This window comes from Xiphophorus hellerii, chromosome 13, assembly GCF_003331165.1.
Source record: "Xiphophorus hellerii strain 12219 chromosome 13, Xiphophorus_hellerii-4.1, whole genome shotgun sequence".
NCBI lineage: Eukaryota > Metazoa > Chordata > Actinopteri > Cyprinodontiformes > Poeciliidae > Xiphophorus > Xiphophorus hellerii.
The window spans coordinates 20,562,549-20,581,530 of NC_045684.1; the positions used below are offsets into that span (position 1 = coordinate 20,562,549).

General features: G+C 39.0%; 1 long non-coding RNA gene across 1 annotated transcript; it reads left to right on the forward strand.

Annotated features, from left to right (window-relative positions):
• The first annotated feature begins 4,738 nt into the window (after positions 1-4,738).
• LOC116730742 (uncharacterized) lies at positions 4,739-11,016 on the forward strand. The gene is made up of 3 exons (XR_004341400.1): positions 4,739-4,811; positions 7,946-10,090; positions 10,179-11,016. It is a non-coding gene; the product is annotated as an uncharacterized LOC116730742 (long non-coding RNA).
• The last annotated feature ends 7,966 nt before the right edge of the window (positions 11,017-18,982 follow it).

Here is an 18,982-nt window from a genome sequence, read left to right on the forward strand (position 1 = left end):
CACTCCCGTTGGTGTGTGGCACCTTTGTTGAGTAGCAGATTAAGTTACAGCCTAACACAGGAACAGAACTGGTGGTAGAAGGGTTCAGGAAGGAGTTTGTCTTGTCCTCTGTGACCTTCTACAAAAATAAAAAAATAAATACTCCACTTTGATACGCTTGAGTTGTGCAGAAGGCATATTTCTAAGTACTGAATACAATTACTATCAGAGGTAAATCAGGAGAGAGAACCTCTTCACAGGTTGATTAAAAAGTAGTTTGTTTTTTTTCCAATGGGCTTCGTGTTTTCCATCTGTGGGTGTCACTAAGAGCTAAAAAGATCTTTGTATTGTAGTAGCTGTGAGTCAGCATGATCTCATACTGAGTCATGCTTACAAAGATAAAGATCAAAGCCACAAACCTGTTGCAGCGACATCAGGGTGGCGTTGTGTTTCTCAACAGGTCAACATTGTGTGTTTTCTTTTCTCTTTACAGTGTCCGGTGTGCCACGTGAACCGGGGTCACGTTTGGGTTCATTTTGCTGTTTGACCGCTGCAAAACAATCTTTTCCCAGAGATTTCACAGCTCGATGTAAAATTAACAGTTGCTTCTAATTCAAACTCATCACCACAGCTGCTGCCAAAAGTATTCAAGCCTCTTTATCACATTACCACCACAAACTTCAGTGTATTTCACCTTCTCAGGTAGGTCTCTAATATCCTTACATATATAAAGACTGAAAATACAACAGAATTATACAGTGAAGCACATGTGCATTGGAGATTGCTTTTATAAATTTTCAGGTCACAAGTCAAGGGGTATGAAAACATTTGCAAGGCACTGGACACCTTCAGTGTTTTTAGGTCAGTCGCCAACTTATTGTTTAGGTCCAGTCAATGAAAATATTAAAATAAATGAGGGGAAAAAAGTAAAGAGAGAAACTTCAGGGATGTTTATCTAAGTGTAGGATCACGTCTTTAAATACCTAAAGCACAATTACATTTTCTGATTATTCTCATCCTCTCTGTGACATTGGCTTTGAATGATATCTCATATTTTAAGATTCAATTAACTGCAGAGTGAGGTGAGGAGAGCAAGGAAGACATTGAATTCTCATCTTAAAGAATTTGAAAAAAAAAGACATGTCAAGAGCACGTATTTCTCATTTTAAAGTTATCTTTTAATTACCTCTTACAGTGTACATACTGTTATGGTTTATCATGCCTGCTTCATAGATGTTTTAGAAATTGTACAGTTTGTTCTCAGCTTTATTTGTAAAGTACATTTCAAACGGCTCACTGAAATGCTGTACAGTGGAATAAATTGTTGCTCTTGGTCGTATTCTCTCTTACGCAACAACTCTGGAGGTGGCAGCTCTGGACTACAGGCCAGATCACATTATTATAAAGCCATCTAATATGCAATAAATGTAGTTTGGCACTGTGAAGCTGAGATACAGCACGACTTGGTGCCCCCAAAACCTGGATGTATCGTTCATGATTGCTAGTGTTTTCTAAGGCGCTATAATAATACAAAGCTATAGAGCGGAATAGTTCAGCGAGTTTATCACAGCAATAGCACACTTTGAGCTCTTTGTGCAAAAGCAAAGAGCACCCAGCAGAACCCTAGTCAAGCAAAAAGAAACCAGGCTTTACATTAGCATGAAAGTTGTGAGCTTTGAATGATTTATTTAAACTCTAGTTCTTTTGTTATCGTTTGTTCTCGGGGTTTGAGATTATTGCTTTGTTACCTGCTGCGAGTACTGCGATATTTGCAATATTCAGTTTTGAGTTCATGAACAAAAAATCATAAAGGGACTTTGGGAAGAGATGATGGATTCTTCAACTGTTGAGACATTAACATACTCTGACACAGTCTTCTAAATAGTATCGGTCTGTGCCGTCATGCCAACGCATTGGGAACGCTGCAACTTCAATTCCAAACCAAAAACATGAGGCAAAATTGTTGAGATTAAATGACTAAGGTTTGTGAATTGAGCTTGCCATTTTGTAGCATTAATCTTCTTGATCAGGAGCTAACAAGATTGATGTTCTTGCTGGGTGTGTTTTGGTGTCATTGTTTTGGTGAGACATTACCTTCAAGGGCATTTCATACAGCATAAGGCAACATGAGCTCGTCAGGTATTTTGATGCTGTCAAACTGATCTATGATCCTTGGTTCTACCTAGAAACTGATGCTATATTAGCATGAGAAAAGGAGTGGCACTTTGCCAAAGCTTTCTGCAAATAGTTCAAATAGCTGGTAATTTGAACACCGTGCAGCTCATTATTGGCTAAGTTTTCGCCATTTTTGGCTTTTTTTTTTTTTATGAATACAAAAGCTAGTTGTCAGCTTTCTTCCACAGCTTTCTAGCTTTGGTTCCAAACATTCGAAAACATTTCAGCAGATCAGGACATCTATTCCTGCGGTCCTTCATGTGTTTTTCTTCATCCAGCCGGCTTTCTAATCAAAGTAGACAGTTCTCCTGAACGATGATTTTGTTTGACACCGAATGAATCACCTCGCTGATTAAACTCCACGCTGCTTTTATTTTGAACACACTCCATTTTCAATTAATCATTCGGTTGCACAAAATCAACAGCAAGCCATGCCTGTTAGGCCTGTTGCTTTCTACTCCTCCACAATACGGTACATATAGAAAACATTGTTTGATCTGGCCAGAGATATCAGTTTGATTTTATTTTGAACACGGCAGCATACTGTTAGAATAAAATATCTAAAAAATACTACATGACATATTTGTGCGTGGGTGGATGTAGAGAGCCCACCCAAGCAATTCTTTTTCTATTTGCTTTCCATATACTACAGGAGATAAAGGCCAAGGGGGGTTTGACTCCCCTACAAGAAGAGCTTGATCTCTGGCAGCTCTCCCACTTTCTGCAGAGCCGATCTAGGCCAGCACCAGTAAGCAGCCGACTCTGCGAGATTCCATTGTGAATTGTGGCCCTTTTAAAAATGCATGCTCGCTCTCGGCTCTGTATCTTTAATGAGGTGTGTCTGAAATATTTGATAGGCCTCGCACTCATTTGAAAAACAAATACGTTTATTTCCATTAATATTTGATACGGAAATGAATATATGTAAAACACATACATTAATTAGTCTGTTTTGATCAATTGTCTCTGTCAAAACGTGGAGCGTGTGCTTCCGCTCAGTTGCTCCCCACAGGCGATGCTGCTGCAAATCTTTCCCTGTTGCTTCAGAACAAAAGAACCATTTAATTTTCAAAGATTTAGCTGGGCTTTTTTTTTTTTTTTATGTAAGTTTGTGAACACTCAAAGAAATTATGTGCTCACTCAGCAGTGGGGCTGATTTATAAAATGGGTGTCACATTACAGTGTTTGCATTTTTAAAACTGTAATAAATAAGGAGAAAGGAAGCCTAGCATTGAAGTTTGAGTGAGGGTACTGATTTTACTTTGCAGGCTCTGAAGGATGATTGTTTTTACCATGCAGGTCTTAGTTGTTGAGAACAGTGAGGTACAACTTTATTTCTAAAATGAGATGGAGCTAAAAATGGGACAGTTTACTAATAATTTAGGTGAAATTACTTTTTTGCTGCACACTTTGATGATTACACCAAGGTCTCGATCCATTAATACATCCATCCATTCATCCATCCATCCATCCATCCATCCATCCATCCATCCATCCATCCATCCATCCATCCATCCATCCATCCATCCATCCATCCATCCATCCATCCATCCATCCATCCATCCATCCATCCATCCATCTAAAGATTTAATCAACATTTAGGTCTCTACAACCAGGATCTTCAGTCGAAGCCTCTTGAAGTATAAGACAGATCATTCAAATTTTGTTCTTTTAAGTTACTAGAAGCTTAGTTCCCTTACCTTAGTGGATCCCAAACATTTTCTACTAGAACTAACGTTTTAATTCTCCTGGATTCGTTCAGATTTTTTCGTTTTGATTCCTAGTTTTGATTCCCAGCCACATTTAAGTCAGATTGAAGAGGCCGCCGAATCCCAATGAAGAAGAATTAGCTGCAGTGTGTTCGCAGAAGCGATTGAGAGTTTGCCTTCACTTTATTAAAAGAGCTGTCCAGAGAGCTCAGTGAAATATATATAGACATGCTTAAACACCTCTAGATTCATGGTGCACAATTAATATTCTTAATATTCTGTTATTTACCATCTAGAAAAAGCTGTGGTAATTCTAGCTGACTTAAAACAGGAACATTTTTGTTAGATTTAATGTCAAGCAGTGAGAGAAAAAAATGTAATGTGTATTTTTATGAAGCTATCTTGCTGCTATCAGTCTAATTTATGCTTTGGATTTCTTTCAAATAATAGCAGATTGCTAGGACGTAAATAACATAAAACCATAGCAACTGATTTCAAGACAAAAACATCTAAACGTTTGAATGACCCAAGCTCTCCCTAAATGATGTATAATTATAGCCACTTAGGAGCAGGTTGTTTGGGGAGGCACAATTATTCAAAGAATGCCAGTATGAATACAAGATGCTGCAATAATATTCACGAAGGAAAATGTTCCTCCTCTCAATCAAAATCAGTGTACGGCTCATTCTCTGACATAATTTAGTAGTTGTGGGCGACGCTTAAATTCTTCGCTACATAGCAACACAAAATTAAATTTCGAATAAATGCATTCTCTTCCCTCGCCACCAGATGGTGCTGAAGATCTAGCTTGGTAGTGTTGCAGTACCCGCGCTGAACAGCAGGGTGCAGTGCTAAGACACCCTCTTCTCAGGCACCAGCGGTGGGCCGCAGTGTTGATGTGTGTGATGTATTTCGTCGCTGGCAGCCTCCTCGGACAGCTCCAGTCTGGTGAGTCACTCTGCCACTGTATTCAGGATGTTTGGACTCAGCAGCTGACGCCACGCAGTAATTAATAACCACATATTGGTGTTGGTAAAACAAGCACAGTGAGAGAGTGAAAGAGAGAGCGGGGGGGCGCGAGAAAAGGAGCATGTTTGACTTGTCTGTGACTCAACCTACCTGACTCAGAGAGCAGAGACCGATGGGAGGAAAATATTTTTCCGACTGCAGCAGCAGCGGCTGACAGCAAATTATGTTTGCCTTTTTTAATTGTTTTTTCTTTTTTATTTTCTTTAATACTCCTTCAAAGAGATGACGGTGACTTTAACGCTGCTTGTTTTCAACCAGAAACAGTTGACACGACTCTTAGATGGCTTGCCAGAATAATAGGGAAATAAAAGGTGAGGCTTTACTGATATCTGTAGAGAGAGAGAGAGAGAGAGAGAGAGAGAGAGAGAAAGGAAGAAAAACCTTTTATGTGGTGAGCTTGTTTGGAAGGGAACAGCTTCAGATTGATGAATCTTAATGTGCCTTGCTCGTTTTCTGCCCTTGGCTTCATCGCAGGGCGCCCGGCCAGCTTTGATGAGGATGAGTAGATGTTGAATGACAGGCGAAGATGGTGCCAGTCAATCAGCCCCTCCCCCAATTCTACTTTTACTCTCCAAGGAGAAGAAGACATGTGTCATCCTCCCATGTGGAATCACACCACTCCTCCCCTCCTTACTATACGTTTGCATTTTCCTTCCTTCTCCATTATTCATCCCTGCTGGCTTAGCTCTACAATATTCTATTTTTGAACTCCTTCTCACTGTCTTTATGCACCTGTTTGCTTATCGGCCCTGCTTTCATCTTCACCGTCAGCCACCACCCCCCACCTCCCTCTATCCCCCTTTTTGGGGGGTGGGGAGGATTTGCAGCCCGGCAGTGCATCACTGTTTTAATCTAGACTCCCCTATTCCCTCGATTCCCTTTCTCATGAAGCTAGCAAAAGAGAAAAATAAAATGAAGCAGCACACACAGTATTTTGCAAAGGTAGTCGTAGGCCTTGAAATGCAATTTTGCAACCACAATCGTTCATGTCATACTACCATCTAAGAAATATTGCTAAAATTAGACGACTCATGTCCCCACAAGATTCTGAAAAATTAGTTCATGCCTTTGTTTTTAGTAGACTCGATTATGGCAATTGCATTTTTACTGCATTATCAAAAAAAAGCAATAAGACAGCTCCAGCTTCTCCAGAATTCTGCTGCAAGAGTCCTTACTAAAACAAAAAGAGATCAGCATATCAGTCCAGTACTAAGATCCCTGCACTGGCTGCCTGTTGCTCAAAGAATAGAATTTAAAATCTCCTTAATAGTTTACAAAGCACTTCATAATAGAAACCCAGACTACATTTCTGACCTTCTTCAACCATATATACCACTCAGACCTTTAAGATCATCAGAATCAAACCTACTAACCATTCCGAGAGTCAGAACTAAACATGGTGAAGCAGCTTTTAGTTGTTATGCTCCAACACTCTGGAATAAGCTTCCTGCTCATTGTAACACTGTCCCTACCTTGAGTTTATTTAAAACAAGGTTAAAAACCTTCTTATTTGATGTTGCCTATTCTTAATTTTTTAAAATTCTATTCATTCACTATATTCAAAATTTTAATGTTTATTTTGTCTATTTTTAATCTGCTTGATTTTTTAAATGTTGTTTTTAATTTTCTTGTACAAGCACTTTGAATTGTCTTTGACTGAAAGGTGCTATATAAATAAACTTGCCTTGCCATGTGTGATTAACCAACACAAAGTAATTATGGGTTAAGTTATAACACAAAATCGTCTCTCACAGCACTGCTGAATCCATTAGTTGAACATGGGAATATCGCAGCACAACTGCACACAAAACATGGCCGTCCACCTGAACCCTGAACTGAGCATTAATCACAGAAGCGCCCAAAGGAAGTATTGTAGCTCTGGAGGGTCTGGAGAGATCAACACCTCATGGGGGTTGATCTCTCCATGCTGTAAAAATCCGGTCCTTTTTTTTTTTTTTGTACTGGTAAGCAGCAATAAAAAAAAACCATCGCAGACACTGCAAAAATATAAAAAACACATTTTACATGATGCCAGAATTGATCTTTCTTTGCACCATGCAAAGTGGTGGCAGCATTGGGGGGGAGGAGGGGTTGCTATAGCTACTACTGTTTTATAAAATCTAATTGTAAATTTAAAGGGGCAGTATTATGTAATTTTCAGACACATATTTCCATTTTATAGCACAGTAAAGTAGCTATGTTGTCTTCAGTTGATATAAATACACTATATATGTCAAACATGACTTAACATAAATTTGACTAACACTTTGGAATTGGGTCTGTGTCCCTTTAAGAAGCTTTTATTTTTTCAATAGTCCGCCTTCAGCATGTCTTGACAGCAATGCTTCCCATACTGCTGTTTACAACCTTTCTTAGGTGTGTTAGACTAAGAAGTACCGTAGTGTAGTTTGCATGATTAGCTGAGCAGACGTGCAGTTCCACCGGGTGTTTGCTAATTGCTACTGCTGCTCGGCAGGGGGTTGCGTTTAGGCTGCCACAGCCTGAATGGCTGCCACCAGAGATTCAAGGGTTCCTCAAACTTCTATGAAAGAATCAAAGCAAAACTCCAGCTATGCTTTTGCTGGAGGAATAACATTATAAGATGATGTAAAGCTCCGTTTTACAGAATACGCTCTCTTTGATCTAAATGAAAAAAAAAAAACTTTAATAAACAGTCTACTATGAATATGATAATGACGTAACAACAGCAAAGACAAGAAAATTGAGAAATGGTGAAGAGTCCATGTCTGCATTTCACATCCTACCAGTGAGTAGTAGAGCTGGACCTCTTGTAGACAAGCAGAAAGGCCAGTTCGGTGACAATATTCATCATGTCTGAGGCTCAACAAAGAAGTTTCAAAGAACACATTCCCCTTGTGTTGCATCACTTTAGTCAGTGAGGAGAACCAGGAGGCAGAGCTCCACCAGGCTAGCAACACGCTGCAGAGGAAACAACCATTTACAACACTGAAGTTCTTTTATATAATGCATTACAACAAAGGTGCATTTTCAGACTTCTGTAAGTTAATATTTGTGTCTCTTCTCTTTTCCAGTTCATCAATGAGCTGGTAATAGAGTTTGTCTTGTTGGAAAATGCTACCTGAAGAACACCAAAAGGAACAGTCTAACCACTCACCTGGCCAAAAATCTCCATTTTTAAACACCTTCCCCCTCTACCACAGCAACAGTCACATTTTCCTGTTGTGAAGAAATCTGACACTAAGTGACAAAAATGTTGCTTCTGTTACCTGCCATTGAGTTTTGTTGTTGCAGACCAAGTTTGTTTCTAAATAGATGGTTTGCTCTTTTTTTTTTCCATTGAAAAACCAGACGCTGTCTACATACGTCACACTCTTGGTGACTGTAGGGGATGTTGTGTGTGTTAGAAATGTAATAATGGAAAAGGTTATTGTTCATGTACAAATTTGCCTCTACACACTTGAAACTGTAAAAAAGGAAAAGAAAAAAAAAAGAAAATGGAAAAGATGTATAATTTTTCTTCCACGCTTTATTATACATAACTTTATTTTGGTCTGTCACATTAAGTCTATATGTTTTTTGTTTTTTTTATACGTTGCTGTTATGAGTTCCCAAAACGTGATGAAGTTGAAGGGGCTTGAATATTGTTGTGAAGCCTCGCAGGCAGCCAGCGGATGTGTTTTATTTGCTTGTTTTTTTTTGGTGGTGCCATTTAGCCAGCTGACCCTCATTTCTTTGCCCACTATGATGAGAATGCCACAGCAAACAGAGCAGACTAGTTTGGCCGGAAGCATTTTTCCCTATTTTTTAACACACTTGTCAGCAGCCATATCAGTAGGCCCAAAACTGCCATGAAAGGCCAATCCATCCCAACACAGCAAGTGTTACTTGGCGGCTTTAACAAGCACTGTGTCTAATTGGCTGCGTTTGAGTTTTCCATTCATTAGCAAGTTGGTGCCAAACCACTCCATCACACAGGTGTGACAATTTCCTTGATTTTGATCTTTGTTGTTTCTTTCGCCCTGACCTTTTTTTTTTTCCTTACATAAATTTTACTTCAACCCACTCCGTGAGTCATCTGAGCATATCCTCCACTTTAGCACGGATCCGATTTGCCATGGAAGCCAATGTGCGAGGAAAAGTGTCGTGCCTCCACACACACAAATACACAACGTGTGCTACCTAATTAGCAACAATTCTTCAGTCCTCGCCCACCTTTGAAGATGTAAGATGTAGGCAAATTAGTTCTGACCTCTTGAATTATGCATGCACTCACAATCATACAACCATCAGTTACTATATTAATGTGTTAAATAATTTTAAAATTACCTAATGTGTTAAAAATACAAAGGAAGATCAGGAGCTTCATAATCATATTATTAGGTATGATAATATTTTGTCATAAATGTTACAATGAGCATCTAACAAAGTGACATTTTTGCTACACATGTGCATTTACTTCCCTTTGCTTTAGCCAAAATCTTTGAACACTCAACACTGCAATGCTGGATGAGTTGTACCGCAAAAAAACCTGAACCTTTAATTGCAGCAAAAGCTGTCTTCTCCAGGTTCATGGGAGGCTGGAAGCCTATGCCGGCACTCATTAGTTGGGAAGTGGGCCCTGGTCAGGTTCCCTGTCCATCACAACACAGAGGCCAACATTATGTGTCTCTCTTCTAGGCAAAGCTATTGGCTGAGCTTTTGCTGCAACTAACTGAATGTGCTCTCTTTCACTTTACACCCTTTAAGACCCACTCAGAAGTGATCTGCTAAGATGTGTTTCTCTCCTAGATGAAGCCACTGAAGGAGCTAACACTGCCATTAACTTATTTTTCCTCTAACATAGAAAATAGTCCTGGATGAGGGCTTCTGTTTTTCTTTTTTTTTTGCGTGGGCCTATATATGCTCTGTATTCTCAAACCCCCAGTCGGTCGTGGCAGAGGACTGTTCACACTGAGCCAGGTTCTGCAGGAGATTCTTCCTGTTAAAAAAGAGTTTCCCTCTCTACTGTCGCTATATGGGTTTATAAACTGGACTTCACTGCATTGTTTGTTGTGTCCACTGGGTTGTGCGATGGGTGGTGGTTGTGTGAGTGTTTGTTTTTCCTACTTTCCTCTTCCTCAGGAAGTGACTGGCAGGTAAAGCCTCAGGCTTGTGCTCATCAGCTGCAATCAAGGGTACAGTATTCTGAAGAGTGATTTCTCTGCTACCGGTCGTTGGTAACCGGTCAACTAATTGCTCTGTTCATTAAGATTTTGCTTATAGCTTCTGGTACTTAACTCTTCTCCATTTTCTGTTCTTTTGCAGCCAGTGCCCTATTGAAGACCCACTCCTTGACCTCCAGATATGTTTCTGATGCCACACCTAGCTGTTCGCCTGGATCCTCCATCGAATCCTTGCTTGCCTGTCCACTCTCCAACGCTCACCTCCATCCAGGGTGGCTCATAAACAGGATTGCTCACTGCCCCTCTCAGTCAAACTGAATCCTTGTGGATACAGTTGCGTCCTGCTCTGATCATTACCATCAACCGGAACAGTAGGACCTTTAAGATCTACTTTGTTCACTATGTGAAGATTCTGTTCAGCATGCACTCAAATTCAACCCAGACAGGACTCTCTGCATTGCAGTCTTTTCAGCACATTCACTTTGGAATAAACTTTTCTATTGCTGCTTGCACTAGAGTTTCCAATGTAATCGTCAGGGCATTGTTGGGTTTAGGGTAAACTGAATGCATGATTGAATTGTCTTTCTCGTTTTTGCAAAGTGTCTTGAGATGATGTGTTGTAAACCGGCACTCTAAAAAAGTTGATTGAAATGCTAAATCATATTGTCTATAGAATATGGTAGACTTTGTCACAAAATGTCTTCATCTGTATTAAGGTACAAAAAATAGTATCTGAAAAAAAACCCATAATTTTGGTGTTTCTAAAATATACTTTTTCATAGGAACCCTAGTTGAAACATTTGTGTATTCACATAAAACGGTTCTTGTTTGATTGTTACGTAAGGAATGCAGTTAAAGTTGCTAGAAGCTCTATGAAAAAAATAGTTTATTCTTCAATTGAAATTCAAATGTAAAAATACTTTATCCCAAAGGGAAATCAAATGTCGTAGCTCATTATTTTGATGGGTGTCTGAGCTCTATGCTCCGTTTTGCATTGCCACTCAAAAAAAAAAAAGCACCAATAAAACAAATATGTAGCAAATATCCTCCTCTGTGAGTATCCATGATAGACCACCTTTTGGAGACAGACTGTTAAAACTCCAACAGTTTCATCCTCCCTGGTGTAATCTGCCTTGGCAGACAGTTGATCTCTGCAGAATATAATCACTGCCAAGGAATCAGGCTTGAATGGCAACACTCCTCTGTTGTCTCCCACTGACAATAACCGGGCCGGGTCCATCTCTGCGGTCTGGCTGCTTATCAGAACAAAGGCATCAGCTATTCTCTCGAAGCATAAATCGACCTACAACACTGAATCCCGACATCTCTGGGATGCTTATTTGTTTACACCCAGCGTTGAGCCACATACATTAGACCCAGTAATGCTAACACGCAATAATGGTAAAGTCATTGCCCCGGAAAGGGTTTCTGTTTCAGAGCTGCCCTTCTCCAGCATTACTCCGGATATGATGCTTTGCTCATTGACTATTGCCATTGATATTACAGGGAGCGGATGAGAAGGGGGCTGGAGAGGTGATCTGACTATTATCCCTAAGCTACTCCTCTATTGTAGGCAGATCAAAGGAGTACTTAAGCCGGGCTGCTGGGTGTGTGCATACCATGTCGCTGTAGAAAAGATGCTCAAATGCAAAATGAAATGCTATCCATTAACAGATGAAAGGTGGCAGGCCCAAATCGTCAGACTGAAGTTTAAAAGGGCTAATCAGCCCCCAAGCAATTTCGAGCCATGTTAATACAGCGGAGGTCCAGCAACATGCACAAACCTTTTTCTATTTTTATAGAAGGGGGTTTGACATTTTGAGTGAAGAGTAAAGGGCTGCCATATGTTGTGTGCATGGAGTTAAGGAGATGCGAGCATTATTGTCTGTGCTTAATCCAGTGTTGAGAATTAGAAGCAAAATAATTTCTCAAGTTCAAAGAAGTGCAAATTTGAAATCTAATAGTTTAAAGATAGGTCAATGCTAATACCCAAATTAGAAAAAAAATACTTACAGTTGTGTATTTTATTTTATTTTATTTTTTTTACTCTTAATAAAATCTGCATGCTTAAAACAACCAAACACCACAGTGAGGGGGTCATTTGTCTCTTTGATATTAAAACAATTCAGTTTAGTATGACTGATGGTGGTCATATCTTAGCTGATCATTTTATTAAAGGCAATTATCTGTAAAACCTTAAATTTGATGCCCCGGGAAGCAAAGCCCTTTCTACTTTCTTCTTCAAGTGGATCTTCACACATTAATTGCATAAGAATTTTAAGAGTCTTGGTGTCATTTTTTTTACAAACGGTAGTAGGCTGTAGCAAGAATTGGATAGACAGATCGGGTCTGGTAAGCTGTAATGACAGTGGTGTTTCAGTTGTATCAAAATGGGGGGGAAAAAAAAGAACCGAGTGGCGAGTGCAAAAACCAAAACTGAAAATCCCCTAATTTACTTGTCCATATGTGTTCCGACACTTTCCATGTCCGAAAAACATGAGATTCCTGACAGAAGCTGTTTAAATTGAGTTTAAAGGAGCATCCTCCGTCGGGTGGCTGGGTTTATCCTTAACAAAACGCTCACAAGTTGCTCCTTCCTTTCAGGTTGTTCATGGTGCATCCCACTAAAAGTAGACGTGGAAGCAGACACTGTTTACTGAAGGGCCCAGATCAATAATATCTGCAACTTGATTTCTGATTAGGAAAAGATGGTGGATGGACAAATCTTCTCTGCAAAGTTGAGGCAATCTTATACCAGTCTGATGTTATTTGGTTAGCTGGAATGTATCATGACTCTTTTAAAGAACACTGTTAAGAATCGCTGCATTTCATAGGTTTCATCAGGTCTCATTAGGGTTTTAAGTTATTCTTAAATTATATTCTTTACCATTCTGTACAATTCTCTGCATAATCTTTGCTTAATTAAAGATTAAAATTATAAGTAACTCCTAACATTTTTAAGCCCGAACCTCTTTTTTTTTTTTTAAAGCCAAGAATTTGTGACTTTTAAAGCCAACACTTTCCATCCAAATTCAGATTTTTATCAAATGATTCAAGACCTTGGCTTATCATCTTAAAAGGTAATGAAAAAAGAAAAAAGTTTTATAGAGTTTCCTCAACAACTCCCAATTCAAAGTTTAATTGATCGTGAATTAATTAGAGCGCTTTTCAAAATCGTAGCGGGCTCTGAACTAGCCGAATAAGATGATTGACTTTTAAGAGGCCTATTTGAAATTTATTGACATCCATCTAAATAAAGTGTTTTTATACAGGCTTCGGGGTCATAAACACTGCAGGGTTGTAATTCCCAGGGACAAATTCTGAGGAGTAAAGTGCTGGTTTAGTCCAGTCTCACTATGAAGGCTTTCTGCAAAAGTCTTGTCAGAGTGAAAGGTAGGCATATGTGTGCAAGAAAAGTCACGTTTCTGAGGGACTAGATTGTTACAGAATGTATTACTAAAATATGAAACACTAGATGTGCCCACTTCATCACGGCCTGACACCAGAGGTTTGCGACAAGGTTACTCTTTTTGCCTTCAGAGTGAAACAGGCCCTGCAGAAAAGTGTGCACTGGTGCAAACATTTCTGTAAGTTACTACAGAGTTCTTGACAGCAACGCCTTGAAAAATTTGGTCATATGTATTATTATAGAATGCAGATGCAACAAAAAAAAGCAATCCTTCTTGAATATGTTGTGTACACCATGTTAACAAATTGCTGTGCAACTCCAGGACTTATAAAAACAAGATATATGTGTTGTATGTTTCATCCAGAATATCATTTTGTATCCTGCTTTCTAATAAAACACACTTAATGACAGTCATTGAGCAGACAGAACCTCTATTAATGTATCTTAAATGAAGGCGTGATTGCCGCACAAGTCGTATCAGTTCATCTGAAAGTTCTTTTGGGCAACTTAAATCTCCACAAATATGTCTTCTGTGTTTACAAAATGTCTGAAAACCTTTTAAACGTCAATAATTAATCAGTGCAACTCGTTTAAAACATTTACCTCAATTAAAATCTGGTGAGTGCAAACTAAACTCCCCTCTAAGCTTCCAGAGAATGAGTCATTTTGCAGCCATGTGCTAATGCATGGCTGAGCACATCAGACTAGCAAGGCTGGTTGGAACTGGAGCAGTTTTCTGTCCAAATATTTTGCGTTTCAGATTACAAGCTGACATTTGCCATCGTGATAAATTACAGGCAGGCTAAGCTTGTGTCAGAGGGCCTGTAAATACTGTCATGGAGTGCCGGTTTGTTAAGTCCCCAAGCTGCTGCAATCAAACGACATTTCTTCTGACTTCCAACTACTTCCTGTCAAGATCTCAATTTAAATCTTCTCTTTAAGAACTTAAAAGGTAGCAATGTTGCTATCACTTCTTTGTCTTTGGTGTTGGCATTACAAACCTAACGTCACTCTTTGACATCTTTTGTCTATCCTGTCTGCCATGTGCTTGTGTTTGTTGTTTCTTGAATTTATTTACTTATTTTTTTATGCATTTCTGGATTTCAGTGCAAATGATTATTTCAAACCACAACTCTGCAAACACACACACACACACACCCCTACAAAAAAGAGATATATTTAACACAATCTTCCCTCAACACTCTAAAAGGGCATCCAGTTAGATATATTTAAGCCAGGGGTCTGCAACCTTTACAAACATAACGGGTCATTTTGCTCTCAGGACAGAAATAAAACTCATTTAGAGCTGCAAATGTTACATGACATTTAAAAAAAAAAAAAATAAAATAAGAGAGACAATCTTGTAAAAAAAAATATATCTCAGGAAATGTATTGTCAATTTTTAAAAGCCAGTGATTTATTTCTATTTTTAGGATTTAAAATAAAGATAAACATAAAAGATGATGGATATTTTATTTAAAAAACCATATGGATTCCAACACAATGACAAGAAAAACATCTTTAAAGGCATATTGCTGATACTTTTAGTGTCCTTCTTTGGGGCAATTTATTTTAAATATCGGAGGAAAAAATTCAAACATGGTTAAAAACCAGAGCTTCTTATTAGAAACGTATAGTTGTTCTGACTTTTTGTTTTGTTTTGTTTTGGTCAGCCAGTGTTAGTTCTTCTTTTTTTTTTCTCTTAAACTTTTTGTGTGTGTGTAGGAGGAAGGTACGAGTCGGTAGCATTTGTTGATTGCCGATAGTCAAAGCACTGCATGCAGCAAGGCTTGCATACTTAATGCTGGAAGGCTGAAACTTCCGATTGCAATCAGGAGGACTGTGCGAAGACGGCAAAGGGAGGGAGCAAACAATAATACATCCAAACCTGAACAAGTGCAGTTGACATCGGGAACCAGATACAGAGAGAGGGAAGGAGGATGTAGGGGGTGAAGAGGAGGCGTGAATGATAGCCGAGTCTAAACAGTGAATCTCCCACCACAAACATTCGCAGTGATCTCTAAATGCATGTATAACTCAACTCTGTTTCTGAGCCGCAGCTTATATAGAGGCTTTGTATAAGCCTGCTTAGTATTCCGTCCACTTACTGCACGGCATAGCTGCAGACGCCCAGGATGTCAAGATGTATAACAGGTTTCCTGGTTGGGGCAGTAATAGGAGTAGCTGCGGGGGAAATCAGCAGCTGACAAGAGGTTGAGGAAGGGATGAACTTATCTTCATGCAAATGCACTAGTCCATTATTGTGTGCTTCCCTGAATGTTTTTGCAGTGCACTGCCTTGTGAGTATTATATATAAGCGTGCCCTAGCAGTTAGCGCTTCCTGCTATGAATTCCTCTTGCTGTTTAATGAGACTTTTAGATAATTTGTCAAATGTTTGAGAACCTGGGTCGAAGCATTTAGCCAAGATCTACAGGGTTAAGTGGGAAGGAGCCACGAGACGAGGATTTGACTGAGATCCTTTTGTTTGTTGCTTTAAGAGTTAAACTGTTTTAACTCTTTGTTTGCATCAAATGTGTGCATCAAAACATTTCTGTGCTACATGACAATGTTGGATCAAATATCTTTATGAAAGTAGAACATCATAACAGAGGCCAAACTCTCAGAAAAGCTCTTCCTTTAAAAGTCCTAACTGTTTTCATAAGTGCTCTCACACTGGATAAAGTGCATTTGAGGTAGTTTCACTAATCTAAGATTTACCAAAGACTAAAAATCCATTATTCAAGTGTAGAATCTAAGTAGTGTTTTCTTATAACCTCAAACCATAATGATCTAATTGTTTTGATTCTTGTGAACTTTCCTTGTGCTTCTCGAATCGTTAGAAATATTTTCAAAAATAAAATGCAAGCATTACATTTTTTGAAATGTTTAGAAGGTTTCAGATTTCTAAAACCTTCTCAACACAGCTCCCATGTCTTTAAGCCTTTTTAAAAAACCCAAACTATCCGTGACTTAGAAAAACAACGCTTTAGTGCCCCAATACTTACATAATATGCCAGCTTTAGTCAGTCACAGATGTTTGTATTTAGCCTTATGCTTACATTTTCTCGCAAAAGTATTTACACTTCATGGAATTTTTCACATTGACAACCGCAAAATTTAACATATTTTTTTTGCAATTTTATGTAATAATCATTTAAGTCGACAGGCATGGCAAGGACAGCCCTCTTCAGAAGCAGCCAAGAAGCTTGTGGTGACTCTGAGGGGGCTGCAGAGCTCTACAACTCAGGTGTGACAATCAGTTGTGCACTCCAGAAATCTGGCATTCATGTAAGAGTGGCAAAAAATGTTGTTGAAATAAAGCCATTAGACAGTTTATTGGCATTTTGCCACCAGCCTCAAATAGTAAACTGTAGATGGACGTGCCCCAAAAGATATTCATCTGTAACTGGAGAGAAAGATGGGTTTGGATTTAAGGAAGCCCCAAACATTATTATTTGTAAAAAAAAAAAAAAAAATCTGGAAAACGTTAATTTTCCTTCCACTTCACAATTATTTGAATATTTTTATTGAATTTTCAGTTAAATAAAATCACTAATACATTCAAATCCAATCTCAAATCCACATATCTATTGCGTAAACATAGAAACAAAACAACAACAAAATATCATTGTAGGCATCGTGTCTGAGCCTGATCCAACTTCATTGATAACCCAACATATTATTTTTATTTTTACTTTCATTTTTAGACCACTAATGAAAGTGTAACTTCACCTGGTTTAATCTTTTGTTCAATGTCTTCCAGCTCCATCTTGTCACTTGTTGTAGCAGCAGGGTGAGTAAAGGCCAAATCATATGCGATGTAGGATCCTATTGCCACCGCTGCGCTTGTTACAGTCTGAATAACTTCTGCACCCGACTTACTTTCTTTATTTCTTCAACATGTTAAACTATCTACTCCTCTATTTAAACTATAATAAGTATGCTAATGCAGCTTTATGTCGTGCATTGTCATTTGGTTTTCTCTGTGCTGTAGAGCAGGCTTATTAAAGGCGCCACGTATGCCCGTTCGAACTATCAAGCAAATAATTCTGAACCGACCTAGGAGAAATTTCGGGTCGGGCTCGGGCCATAAATCTAAACTCTATTCTATTGCATAATATCTAAACGAAATACATTGAAAATTGTGGTTGTAGCAAGATGATTAAAAAAAGCCAATGTAGCTGAGAACATAATATTTTAGCAGTCTTATGTTACTCTGTACCCATAAAGTGGTAGAAAACTTGGAAAATGTTACTTTTAATAATATATTAAACAGTCATGTGTTTTTCCCAACCTTGTAGTGCTGATGCTTATGCTGATTTCCACATTCAAAGCAACCTCATAAGACTCCCTTGTCCTGCTTTCAGCAGTGAGAGAAGGAAGACAGGAGAAGGTCTTGGGAAAGGTCTCTTCAGGGCTTGCCCCCTTGTAGCTAATCAGACTCTCTCCCAGGATGCTTCAGTCTTACTACAGACGAATACTTACTAGGGACATAAACTTCTTGAAATAAACCATTTTGTTACTCTTTGACAAGCAGGCCTGGGTGCATAGGACTCAGTCAAGACAGGAAGACAACGATAAATTTCTTTGTATACTCCAGATGAGAGTGATAGATGATGAATGTGCTCTATTACTGCTAAATATATGCTACATTTATTTCTAACTTTCATATGACTAAGAGCTAAGCGGTTCAATTTTGTTCAAAAAGTTGCCTGATCTGATTAAAAGTTGTAAATCCTTCGCTTTAGGGTCCGCTCTGTTGAAGAAACCTACTGCTGGCCATCGCATTTATATTATCTTAATTTCATCAAACTGTTGAGCAAGAAGTCCAGTCTAGCACAACTGCATAAGACAAATAGCACATATGCTTCCTTTGCTTCTTTCAGCACCATCCGAGCTTGCAAAAGCATTACAGTCAATAAATATCTGAGGCCATCTTCCCTTTCCATCCGTTTATCGGTGAGACTCTAAATCCAGTCTGGGATGCATTCCCTGCTATCTGATCCCAGCTTTCACATTGTCTCCACTACACAGCCACACATACATACACAAAGCTCAGTTGCAACACAGCCAACCAGTTTGCATGGTTTCTTCTATATTTCATTGCGTGTCATGTACCAGTGTGAGATACACTCCCTGATTTCATTTATGTGGAGCAATGGTGGCTCTCTTATCTGCGCCGCAGTGAAATAGCTCAGGATCACAGTCGTAAATATGCCAGTCTCAAAGTGACAGAGTGTGCCCGAGCCACGGAAAGTTACAGTGGAAGCTACACTGAAAAGTTTGGAGCCTCTGTAGTGTGCTCGAGTGACTCGGTTGGCGTGCGGCGGGAGCCCGACACCAAAATCACTCAGAATCAGATGGAAGTTTTGTTCCATGTCGATGTATGAAGTTGGAGACTCTACCGATAGAATAAAACATGTTGTTTAAAGTCCTACTTAAAAGATTAAAACATCTGTAGCTTGACTTTGGGTCTGACGTAACCCCAAAACTTTCAAACTTTTGACAGAATTTCCATTCTTAGCAAAAGAAGTAA